This window comes from Crocodylus porosus, unplaced genomic scaffold (assembly GCF_001723895.1).
Source record: "Crocodylus porosus isolate Cpor-Errol unplaced genomic scaffold, CroPor_comp1, whole genome shotgun sequence".
Lineage (NCBI taxonomy): Eukaryota > Metazoa > Chordata > Crocodylia > Crocodylidae > Crocodylus > Crocodylus porosus.
This window is the reverse complement of record NW_017728910.1, coordinates 31,289,360-31,302,800: the sequence shown is the minus strand read 5'-3', so window position 1 is coordinate 31,302,800 and position 13,441 is coordinate 31,289,360.

Below are 13,441 nucleotides of genomic sequence, written 5' to 3'. Positions count from 1 at the left end.
GCTGGCTTTGCAAGGGTTGCTCAGCAGGCGAGCAGTGGCAGTAGTCCCCCCCTCCCTCAGCGGGCTTAGGTTAAAGCCCTGTGTAGCAGGTCAGCCAGCCTGGCTGAGAAGAGCCTCCTCCCCAGGGGGGGAGAGGTGGAGGCCATCTCTTCCCAGCTTTTAAATTTGCCTCTCTGCTTCTTCATACTGTTGGCAGCAAACTGACAGGGGAGCAACAGGGTGTGGGGAGGATGGTAAAAGTCTTTATCACCCGATTAAGAAAACAATAGCCTCTCTCCACATTACTCAAACTTCTTAAACAGTTTATGGATGACCTGTTAATTAGCTCCAGAAGCCCTAAGGGGTCACTGTTCTGTCTGCCTGTCCCAGTGAAATTTGGGTCACACATACCCAGACACCTCTCAGCATTATCTAGCGTACCACATGCTAGCTACAGTCCCTGCTGTGGCGAACAGGAGGAAGAGATCTCTGCTTAAGCAGCAAGTGTTGAAAGTGGGGAGAGCGGGGGCACAGGAAGCCAGCAGACCCTCCTGGGCCTGCAAGTCTCTTCTGAGCACAAGCCAGAAAGCAGAGAGGAGGGGCCAGCCCTACTGTGGAATAGAGAGCTCCGCCCAGCCCAGAGAGCATGCTGGGATGCTGGGGGACTCTGATTTCACTTAAACCAGAAAGGGGTCTGGGACAGATATTGCATAAACTGGTTTGACCCAAATCACGTAAGTCTAATACTACATTCAGCCAGGTTTGTCTGAAACTTGTTTCAGCCATTTTCAGACTGGCTTATGTGCAGAGAACATCTATTCTGTTACAGGTTTAAACCAGTTTCTGATCACTTAAGCCAGTTTATGTGTAATGTCTGTCCCTAGCCCAAATAACTACACAGATGCTTTTTCTATGAAAAGGGGTATTAAAACAAATAACATAGATACATTTTCTTATAGGTTAGATTTTATATTTCTTCATAGTGTATGTTGTCAGATCATACTTTCAATGTGTTTGAAAAGGCAGTCAGGACATTTTCTAAGTTAATTTCTTTGTGTTAGTTATCTCCTGTCCTTGGGCTAGCTACATAAACAAAATTGATGCATAAACTGGCATGTCATTCCATTTAGAGAGATACTGGGAAGTACAAGTTCTCCCAGACAAAGTTAACAAATTTCAAATTATGAAACAATTAGAGAACAGAGTTGTAAGGAGTTGTAAAACTATAAAGAGAATGTTTATACTTGATACATTTCTGTTGATTTCGGTGGGCTTTGGGTCAAGTGGCAAATAGCTTTCTCTCTGCTCTTTTCTTTTAGAACCCAAACAATGCCCCTTGCTTTATACGTCTCCTGTGGACTTCAGTAAAGAGATGTTTTTCCTTAGCAGTGTCTGAGCTGCACTAATTTCAATGTAAAGCTTTGCTCTTTGAATTATCCCCAATTAAACGTGGAAAGAGACAGATTTTAATCATCTTATTTTACCAGGCTTCAAGGCTAATTGTTTCCACCTTTCCACATTAGAGACCCAAACCCTCACATACTCATGTCATTTTACAGATACTGTAATTAAGCTCTTTGTGGGAAAACTAATTACAGCCTATGAAGGTAGTGTGGTAGACATCATTTAATATGCATGAACTTCCGTATCAGGTTGTTTTTAAGCAACTCTTTTAGATTCTTTTGCAAATTCAAAGAATTGCTTAAAGCATGTTTTTTTTCCTAGAGTTTCTAACTTAATAATTTGACTTTAATTAGTATATCCCACAAAAAATAAAATACTTCTTTCTCTGTTACAATTCATGTAAATGATCTTCCACACTAAATACAAGTAAAAGTTGTTTTCATTAAACCAGTTTTCAGTGCACCTTGTTTGTGAGAATGTGCAAAGATGATGTATTATTAGCATGCTGAGCTAAAAGAAAATAGTTCATTAAGATGTTATGGTAAAGAAAATATAATACATTTAGGTTGGTGCAAGAATGGAAAATGTTTATGCCATGGGAGAAATGTTAATTATATCTGAAACTAAGGTTTTAATTGGACTCAATATTTGCTGCAGTGCCATTTTGTTTACTTGAGTATTAGAGAATGTACAATAAATTTCATCCCACACTAATGGTTAGTATTGTATTACAGATCAGAATACCTTCATCATTGAATAGCTGTATGCAATGTTAATGGTGCAAGTCAGACTTTAAAACATTTATGAAACAAAATAAAAAGTTTGTTTCTTAACATTTTATTGAACCAAGTTCCCATCAATATAATCAAAGTGGCCTTGACATGAATAACAAATAAAATAACTTAAGTATGCAACAATCCTTCAATTCAAGGATGACATCTATCACAGCTCATTGTTGTGCCTTGAGATGACTTAAGAGTCCAACCCTTGAGGCACGGATCCGTCCACAGAAGTTGATGTCATTCCACAAAGAAAAGGAGGCTGTAGGCTGGTATTCCTTTCCTTTTTCTTCCTCTGCTCTCTTGTTGCTTTGAGGGCAAGATGCTTTACCTGGAAACAGGCTTCCACTGGTTTGAAATTGCAGCTGCACTGGAGTTGGTTAGCAGTCAGGTTCTCCCAACTCTTGATGTCAGTATCCGATTTCTGGAGGTATGCCTTCAATGCATCCTTCTAGTATTTTCTCTGGCCATCACAAAATCTCAAGTTTTTATTAAGTTGGGAGTAGAGCACTAATTTTGAGAGTCAAGTGTCTGGTGTCCATACTGGATGTTCAGTCTAGTGATATTGGTGCTTGATGGTCACTGATTTAATGAAAGCAACATTGACTTCAGCAAGGAGGCTGGTTTTTGTGTGGCAATTTTCCCATTTGATGTGGAGGATTTACAACTGGCATCATTGGTTTTATCTCTCCAGGTTCTTGAAATGACAGTGGTAGGTCACCCATGTTTCACATCTGTAAAGGAGGGTGGAGATGATGTAGATTTGGATCTCAGTGTTTTTCTGGAGATTATGATGAATAAAGACACATCTAAACAATTTCCCAAAGGAGGTACTTGCACACTGGAATCTGTGCTAGGTCTCCTCATCAATGTTCACTCTGAGAGAGGTGTGACTACCAAGGTAAGGAAAATGCTTGACTACCTCTCTTTTTACCTCACTGGTGGTCACATTCATTGCCCAAGGATGGCTGATAGATAACTTTAATCTTCTCAACACTGAGAAGAGGCCCACGTTTTGCAGGGTTATGTGCCAGCTGTAGGTCGAGACTCCTTCCCAGGGCTCACTGACCTACAGGTGGTTACAGGGTGGGACCTAGGCTAGGTTACTTGGCCTGCCTATATGGTGTTGTATTCCTTGTCTGCCATGACTTTGATGTAATTTCCCATAGGTGTCCTTCCAGGCCCTTTACCCTGTCCTCTTTGTGGGGCTCCAAACCTACTGTTTATCCCATCCTAACCATATCTGGTCTCTGACAAGAATGGATGTTATTGAGACTTCCTGGTGACTCTAACAGTTTGTATTCTTAGTAGCAGCCCTAATACAGACTGACCACTTCACTGACCTTTCCCTGGCCTTGGTCATTCTCTCTGCTGGGCTTCCACAGCAGCTAATTGGTTGGCTTGACTTTCAAAGGATAGTCCTGTATCTAATGAATTCAGAAGTCGATACACCGGTGGCTATAGCTGCTGCTAACTTGCCCCACTGACAGGGAAATAACTCTACTCCCCAAACAGGGATTCCTTTAGGGCTGTGGCCTTCACACGCCTTGGTTCTGTTGCCCAAGGCCCCTTAAGCAGACCTGTTGGGTCTCAGCAACCTTCAACCGTTACTCCTAGGGTCTGTTCAGGTAATCTGGGGCTTCCTGCTGCTCCTAGGGTCTATTTAGGTAAGATGGGTCTTCCTGCTACCCCTCAGTGTATGTGGAGTTGGACATAGGAATATGCTCCAAGCCAGCCTCGGACCCTTGAATCCAATAATTCTTTCCTGGGGGGTGAATAATATCTCTGTGCCTGGGCCTTCCACCCAATCTGCCCCTACCCAGGGTCTGTCTAATCTGGAAACTGTCTCATCTGCATCTACCTGACTGGAACCAATGATCTCTGCTCCTGCATCTACCAGCTGTCCAGTCTTGTGATCAGTGCTCCTCCAAGCACCGTGCCTTTCAGGCTGGGCTCCACTTCGGCAGCTGTCTGCTCTCTGTCTGGAAACTGCTCAGTCTGCTCCTTTTACTGCATGCTGCTGTCCATCTTGTTACCCTTTCTGGGACTGGAAATACCATGCTTGGCATGGTCCCCACCAATCTGGAGGGTCATGCTGCTCTGGAAGTGTTGTAGCGTCTCAGGCACGCTACTCCCGGGGATTGCCTGTGTGGCTGTAAATCCAGGATGCTGGCTGTCTTTCTCTCTTTCCTCTCCTTCACAGCTTCTTGTAAAGATCCATTCACAGTCTAGAGGTTTCAGTATGCACAAGGATGGTACAGTCATCAGCATATAGACAGTCAAGGATGGTTGTTTTGAGTGCTTTGGTCCTTGAGCAAAAACCCCCCATTCATTCGGTATTCAGTGTCAATTCGGGAAGGAATGCAGTCCTTAATGAGAACCAGGACAACTGTCTAAAAAACAGAGAACAGAGGTGGGGCAATGATGCATCCCTGCTTGACCCCATTTCAGATTACAAATGTATCGCTCTGATCCACTACAAAGAATGATCACAGTCATCTCTTCAGGTAGAAGTCTCAGAACATCCAAATCTGATCAGTACTTTTCACAAGACTTCACGATTGATAGAATCAAAAGCCTTAGTGAGGTCAATGAAGGACATATACAGATCCTGATGTTGTTTTTGACACTTTGCTTGGACATGGTGGGCAACAGAGTTAATGTTAATTGTCCCATGGGATGGTCTGAAATCACACTGAGATTCCAGCAGGACTTCCTCATCAAGAAAATGGTTCAGGAGAATGTGGGCGAGGATTTTCCCTGCTGTGGAAGGGAGGGTGATACTTCAATAGTTTCTACACACATTTAATGTCAGTTTTCCAGTTTTGTTGTTTTTCTATTATACATTTCATTTTGGGGGGAGGGGATTGATCTGGAGCTTTAAAGGAAAGATCTATAGTAACTATTGATCTGCAAGTCCATGATTATAAAGTAATTATTTTCAATAAAGTAAATCACACCATGAAGGTAAGAAAGAACAGTAAATGAACAAGAACATAATGAAAATTGCATTGTTTTACTACTTAGGTGTAGTGTAAATATAACAGTAACATGTTGTGGTAGATGATATTTAAAAGGTGCTTTTTAATGGTATGTAATGCTCACACCTATATTCAGGTATTCATTTCATAGAGCATTTCAAGCATGTACTTGAATCAAACTGAAATCAGTGGCACTATGCATGGGATTTCCTGAAGCAAAGCCTGAGAGGAGGGAGTAAACATTGAGGCCCTGGATCCACAAACAAGATTTCATGAGGAAAGCTAGTGTGTGAACTTACCACACAGTAGCTAACATGCTGTAACTGCTCCCATGTCTGCTTTTGCCCCACATTTACTAAAACCTTGGCTTGAGGAAAGCACTGCAAACAATCTAAGGTTTTTCTTGTTGATGATCCTTCAGAGGGATCTCACAGAATCAGACCTTAAACGTTCAGAAATGAGAAGAATTCCACAGCTGAACAATGCCTGGGAGACTTCATTTAGGATAAAAATTTTAAAACTGGGCTTGCTGATTCTCTAATAGTGGTGGCAGGTTGCTAACTTGTAACATAATTTGGACCAATGAATATATGGAAGTTAGATAAACTGATTTTCAAAGTTTTGGAATATGAAAGATTTGGAGAATGGATCATGAGCAAGGAATTCATATTTGGCAAAGACAGATGTGAGGGGCTTTACATAAGACAGGAAAAGCAATGCATATGTACAAAAAGGGAGGGTTGGGGTGACCTTATGCCCTGTTTTTACATTTGAAATGTGTGTCCTGGGTGTCCTGTTGGTTCAGCCAAATGAATGTTTTTGCCCTTTTTTCAGTTGGGTTTTCATCAGTAGGTGTGCTGTCTTGTCAGGCTATGTAATATGGGGTTGCTGGTCCTTTGGTATCCCCAGCACTCTTCACTCTTTCCCCCCATACTCCTCAGTGCTCGTTTGTCTCCTACTTTCTGACACACTTAGCTGAGATGGGAGCTAAGAAGCAGCTGAGTGTGCCAGATTGCTGGGGGGAAGTGAAGCCACTAACACTTTATTTGGCATGTATTAAGGCAGACCATATTATAAGGATGCAGACCTATTGGAGAAGCTTTAGAAGAATTAAAATATATCTTCTGGAATCTGGCAAACAGTTGAGGAATGGTTGAAGAAGCTGGGAATGTTTAATCTTGAAACAATTTTAAACGGTGACAAGATAACATTTTTCAAATATTTGAAAAATATTGCCAGGTTGAGGATGGCAAACAAATGTTCTCCCTAGTGTCTGAGGATAGAGCAGAAAGTAATGGGTTTAAACTACAGAAAGGCGAATTCAGGTTAAACCTCAGGAAAAACATCCTAAACGTCATAGCAACTAGATATTGGAACACGTCGCCTGGGGAAATTCTACAATTTCTTTCACTGGGGGCTTTTAAAAAGAAGCTGTATAGACATCTGTCAAGGGTGATTTAGGTAAAACCTGCTTTCATTCAGGGAGTTGGCTGAGGCGACCTTGAAGTCTTTTCCAGCACTATGATTCTGGAAGCATTCACACCTGAGACATGACTACACTCATCCATTGAATGATAGGAATTATAAAATGTAACAGAATTAGACCATATTTGTCAATCTAAATGCCTGTCCTGTTACTCTGTAGAACCTATACCTCTAAGGAGTATAGTGAAGATAGTCCCTTTTCTTGTCCCACTTCTATGCCATATTGTATAAACTGCTCAAAACAAAACCTTGAGTAGTTCTGATTATAATGCCACATCCTTGATATTTTAAAGTTCACCTCTAAACACTTTTGACATGGTGATTCCATGCTCCTTTTGAACAAACTTGCCATCGAGCATTAAAAAGTCCTGTAACTCTTCATTAATTCTATGCTAGTTAGTCCCCCATTTATTTTAACATTGGGTTCAACTTCTGACCTACAGCTTTCAATTGCAACATGATCATTTTATGGGATGTTATAAAGCTGTGACAATTATAAATGGTTACTGTTGTACAAACCAGACAATTGTTACAATTCTGGCACTAGAACAACCCAGGCAGGTACATTGTGTTAAGACTTTTAAAACTATGTATCTATAAAACTACCATATTTACTTGAATACAAGACCATTTCCCTTCCCATGAAAAAAGTCTTGTCTTGGATTTGACTACCAGTGCAGGGAAGGTAGTGGCTCTGGCTTTGGCCAGTGGCAGGCAAGAATTCAGTGGCAGGCAGCTCTGGCTTTGGCCCTGGGCTTTGGGCTCATTTGGTTATGCAAGGTTATGGTAGGGAACCTGGAGCCTTTCTCCCCATCCCTTGCCCACCCAAGCCTATGTGTGCTCCCTCACCCTTGTCTCCCCCATTTCCTGCTTCCCTCCCCCAGATGCTATCTTCTCCTTTACCTTCTGCTTTGCTATGGTCCCTCCAGCCCCAGCCTGGCCTGGCTGGGAGGTGTACCACTTCTCCCTGGCCCAGATGCAGCAAAAAGTAAAGGAGGATGGGCAGGGAGAGAGAGAGCAGGCTTGGGTCTAGTGCAGGGATGGCAGCCTGCAAGGGGTAGCAGAGGGTCAGGGAGGCAGACTGCAGGGAGGACCAAGGAGTTGGGAGAGCAGGCCCAGGCACAGGGGGCAATGGGGAAGGAGTGGGGGTAGGCGCAGGAGACAAAGGGCAGAGGAGCAAGGGAAGTTTCTACCCTCTTGCCCCTGCCATTGCTTTCCCTGCCACAGCAGTGTGGGGACAAATTTAAGACAACCTTCCACTAATTAGATTGTATACATGGAAAATTGTAACAAACTTATAATTTTCCACATATAGAATCTAAAGATTAGGGTGGTAATCTTAAAGTTGAAGTTGTCTTTGTTTCAGGTAAATGTTGTATATATCATACTAATGAATTATTTTGCTATTACTTTTTGTTTATGAAAGCTATAAGGGAACCCCATAATGTCATTGTTTTTGCAACTAAAGGAGCACTGATAGAGAAATATGGATTATTATAATTACGAAAACAGTTGCCATGGAAGCAGATGTTTTGAGAGAGCTGAAAAAACTGAGAATTTAAATTTTAATGAGAACAGTTGTTGGGGTTGAATAATACATACCTCCAGCTAGATGTATATGTACATTTAGAGATTCCGAGTTCTTACATCCTAGTGTAGGTACAATTAAAAGGATCTTTTATGAGGAATTTAAGTAATGCTTGCAAACTAACCATTTCAAGTGTTTTCCCTGAAGCAAGAAACTAAATGATTCCCTGTTGTTCTCTGAGAACTACATTTTTGAAAAAGTAGTTCTTTTGTTTTTTTTAAACTTAAGCAACCTGGTATCCAGAAATTCTGAAAGGAAGCTATTTGGTGCAGAAAAAAAAACAGAGACCAAAGCATCCCACAGTACTTCAATAATAACCTGTAACACAATGTCTGACCCTAGTCTCCATTTACTGCAACCTGATCAAATCCTGCTCTTAACATCAAAAATACTGTTTTTGGCCTGGGCATTTGTTGTGATGCTCATCACTACAGTATGTTGGTGCATCACAAATTAATTTATTTTCACAACACTCCTGTGAGATGATGAGGTGTAATTATCCCAGTTTTACAGATGGGAAATTGAGGCACAGCGTGATTAAGGTCAACAATTTCTATTAATGCAAGGCACTTAGAATGAGTGTTCAGAGAACAGTAGAATGCTGAACCAGTCCCAGCTGATATTGACCCTTGTGATTTTATGTAAATGTGCTGTGTTGATCTGTAACCTCCTGTATATTAACAAGGTTGCTGTACTGGGTACTGAAATGTGCTTATTTTAATTCCACATGGATTTGATAGAGATGTAGAGGATTTTTTCCCCCATTTTTTGATTAACAGCATTGGATGACAGTGTGCAATTGACTGGACTGTGATTGTTTGGTGCTCCTCTTTACTTGGAACGTTGTAGGTTTAAAGGTCAGCTCCCATTGGCTTCTGTTGCATTTGCTTTAGTGCTTAGTGAGTGCTTTGTCCTTCTACAAGTCAGATTCAATAATCTTGAGGCCCGGCACCCAGAACACAAGGAACACACAACTAGTGGCCACTAGGACTGCGCAAAAGAGCACTATTTCATTTCGACTTCTGTTTCACCATTTTGATGGGCCACTGTTTCCATTCGAGTTTCATTTCATTTCGAAAGCACTATTCCATTTCGTTCCATTGAAACTGTTTCGCTGTTTTGACTCTGTTTCAACGTTTTGCCCATAGGCTATAATGGGGAAGCACAAAAGTGCCTATACTTTTATCATTTCTTGCCTGATTTGGATGAAACATATGGAGACATTGGCCTCTGCCAAGGCCATAAAGCCTTCCAACTTTCAAGGAGATAGGTGCAGGGGTGTCTGGGAAACTTCACTTCAAAGTCTTGAAAGCAAAACCCATGCCACGCGTGTGTATTAAGGCACAGTGGGGTGAAAACTGCAGACACGCTAGCCCCTGCTGAGGCCACAATGTCTACAAAGTTTCAAGGAGATAGTTCAGAGGTTTCTGGGAAACTGCACCTCAAACTTTTAAGAGCAGAACTTGTGTCACTTGTAAGTGTGAAGGCACAGAAAGTTCAGTTCAAACAATGCTGTTTTTCCATCCCTCCCCCAGAGCCCTGGGATTGGAAGGGACCTCAGGGAAGGATCACAGCCAGTGGCCAGCTATACAGTCAATATCAGAGCAGTCCTTTTTCCCTTCCCTTTCCTTAGTTTCTCTTTAGCTGCAAGCAAGCCCAGCTTTGAAATTTGAAAGGTTTCAAAACTTTCAAAATGTTTCAACTACAACTGTGGCCTTGGCTACAAATGTTTTGGCTACAACTACATCCTTGGCTACATCACAGTCTGATGGCTGGGGAATTGGCTCTGAGATTGGACCCAGAGAGTGGTAAAAGACAGAAGTAAATCATTGTGGTGTGCCATGACCAGTGGGGTCCCCCAAGGCTCTGCCCTTGGGCCTATACTCTTTAACATATTTATTAATGATGTAGACGTTGATATCAGAAGTGGACTGGCCAAGTTCACTGATGACACCAAACTACGCTTGCTAGCACCACGGCCGAAAGGGACTTGGGGGTCATGATTGAGCACAAGATGAATGTAAGCCACTAATGAGATGTCGCAGCTGGTAAAGTGAGCAAAACTCTGGCTTGCATCCATAGATGCTTCTCAAGCAAATCCCAGGATCTCATCCTCCCGCTGTACTCAGCCTTGGTGAGGCCACAGCTGGAGTACTGCATCCAATTCTGGGCTCCACAATTTCAAAAGGATGTGGAAAAACTTGAGAAAGTCCAGAGGAGAGCCACGCATATGATCAGAGGGCAGGAAAACAGGCCTTATGATGAGAGGCTGAGAGCCATGGGAAGCTTCAGCCTGGAAAAGTGCAGACTCAGGGGGGACCTGGTGGCTGCTTATAAATATATAAGGGGTGTACATCAAGATCTGAGGGAATGCCTGTTCTCCAGAATGCACCAAGGGACAACAAAGTCAAATGGTCACAAACTCCTCCAAGACCATTTTAGGCTGGACATAGGAAAAACTTCTTTACTGACTGAACACCCAAGGCCTGGAATAGACTGCCTCCAGAGGTGGTGCAAGCACCTACTCTGGACTCTTTTAAGAAACATTTGGATATTTATCTTGCTGGGATCCTGTGACCCTAGCCAGCTTCCTGCCTCTGGGGCAGGGAGCTGGACTCGATCTTCCAAGGTCCTTTCCATCCGTAATGCCTATGAAATCTATGACTGCCGTCACTCTGTTTTGAGGCTGTTTTGAAGCCATTTGTTTCATTTCAATTTTGCTGTTTCAAGCTTGAAACGAATCAAAACAGTGTCAAAACAAAACAGCCAGCAAAATTTCACACAGCCCTAGTGACCACCTCTGAAAAGTTTGGTTTAAGTGACTTGCCTACCATCAAGACACTTCTCTGTGGCAAAGGTAGGGATAGAATCCACTTCCTTGAGGTAGTAGTCAGCTGCCCTTACCAGGAGACTATCCTTTGTCTTCAGGCAACCTCCTGCCTCATTCACTTTTCACTTTCTAACTCTTGGGACAAGGAAGGAAGGAGTTCTTCAGAAAGCAGGCTCCGCTACTATATTCTTATTCATATATATATGTGACAGATCCAGAGTGGGTGCAGTGGCACAGTTTCATCCCCCTTTGGGAGTTAGACCATGGTATAGCATCCAAGGACTTTTTTTTAAAGTCTGGAAACAAATAAGAATCTTTCATTTCCCTTCTCCTTTGTGCTAAGTAGCATGTTCCTGCTCTTCTGCTCTCTCTTCCCAGTCCAATTCCTTCTCCAGTCCAATTCCTTCTCCCTGGGTGTTTCCTGCTAGCCAGGAGCAGGTGTGGGGAGGGGGGAACCACCTGCTGCTGTTGCCACTGTTATTGTCCCTGGCTGAGTCTGGTCTCCATGAGGCCCAGCTGGAGTCTGGTTAAGATCAGCTCTGAGTTTTCTCTGATCCCAGATCAGCCTGGAACAGCAGCTGCAGCAGGCAGGGGAGGCAATGAATCGGAGGAGAGGGAAAATGCTGCTGAACATGGAGGGGGTATTAAGAGTGGGGACAGGGTAGGTTTAGAATTCTTAGGCACTTTGGAGATTTAAAAAAGGTGCATGGCTGCTGCTCCCACAGTGTATTCTGCCTGTCCCAGATGGGGAGAAAGTGGGGGAGTGCTACTCTTGTACGCTTTTTGTAAAAATTTGTGTTTACCAATTGTATCAATAGATAGAAACAAAATGAGTTAATGCAAAATGTTGTGATTGGTTTTTAAATCATTTTCTAATAAGAGCCATTAGAAAAGTAGTACACGTCCACACTGTCCCTTTAAAGGCTGGCAGCATCTTCCGCTTGTCTAGAATGTAGTGATGTTAAGTTATAATTTAGACACTCCATTACTTGGAAGGCTGTAGAAGCTGGGAATTGGGAATTGGTCTCTCAGTAAAGTAACTAGTTTGTTAGGGACTAAGGGATTGTATAAGTTGCCTGCTGTTCTACAATAAATTACATTGTTTAGCTCTTCTCATTTACTTACACCTGTGTTTATTGAACCTGGTGATCACTACATGGTATCAAGAGTGGTAAATGAGATAGAATGTGAAAGAATTTGAGTTTCAAACTGAAATAGAAGTTGGAACCCAAAAGTAAGTGGAGCAAATCAGCCATATGGAAGGAAAAAGGCCACTGTACAGGATCTTGCTGCAGTTACAGTCTAAGTAAAAAGACAATTGGTCATGAAAGTGATGCAACCTCCATCTACCCTTTTTATGTTGTCCAATATAGAAAAGCACTGGAGGGTATTCAGACAAAGATTTGAATAGTACCTTGCAGCCATGGGGACAGAATTAAAAATTTCAAAGTCAAATCCTCAATGTTCTTGCATATTGTGGAGGAGGAAGCTCTTGCTGTTTATAACACCTTTACTTTCAAACAAAGATCAAAATATGAAATTAAGTAACATACTATCCAAATTTGAGGAGTACTGTATGACAAAAAGAATGAGACCCTTGAAAGACGCAGACTTTTTGTATGTGTAAATAAACAAAAGGATAAAGTATAGATTAATACAGTACTAATTCAGGTTGTGAATTATTTGTTGTGTGCTATGTTATGTGTAACCTTAATACTCCATTTTGCAGTGTTATGTTGAAGATTGATTCATCAGTCTATTTGTGTGACTGCAAAGGTCACAGATGCAGAGAGAACTGAAGGTTTGCTTATAATTTATGAGTATATCAGAAAAGAGGGCCTGGAAATATGACAGATTAAGCTCGTCCAAATGAAAATGAGAAAGTAAGAGATTTCCTGGCCATCAATGCTTATGACCAACCTGGGTAATGAAAATTGCTTTCAGTCTCGTATGTTAAAAAAGATTTGAATCTATAGTCTAAAACTGAAGCAATAAGTACAATAGTGAAACAAGCACTGACTTTTGTATATTCAATCTTTTTTATTTTAACTTTATTTTTAACATTTTAACATTCATAGTTTCATAGTTTCTAGGGTCGGAAGGGACCTGAGTAGATCATCTAGTCCGACCCCCTGCCATGGCAGGAAAGAGTACTGGGGTAGGAGCCAGCACCACTTCTCTTGGAAGTTGGTTCCAGATCCTAGCCGCCCTGACAGTGAAGTAGCGCCTTCTGATATCTAGCCTCAATCTACCCTCTACCAGCTTGTGACCATTATTCCTGGTCACTTGTGGTAGTGCTCAGGGGAACAGGGACTTCCCCAGTTCCTGCTGGTCCCCTCTGACTAGTTTGTAACAGGCCACTAGATCCCCCCTCAGCCTTCTCTTGTGGAGGATG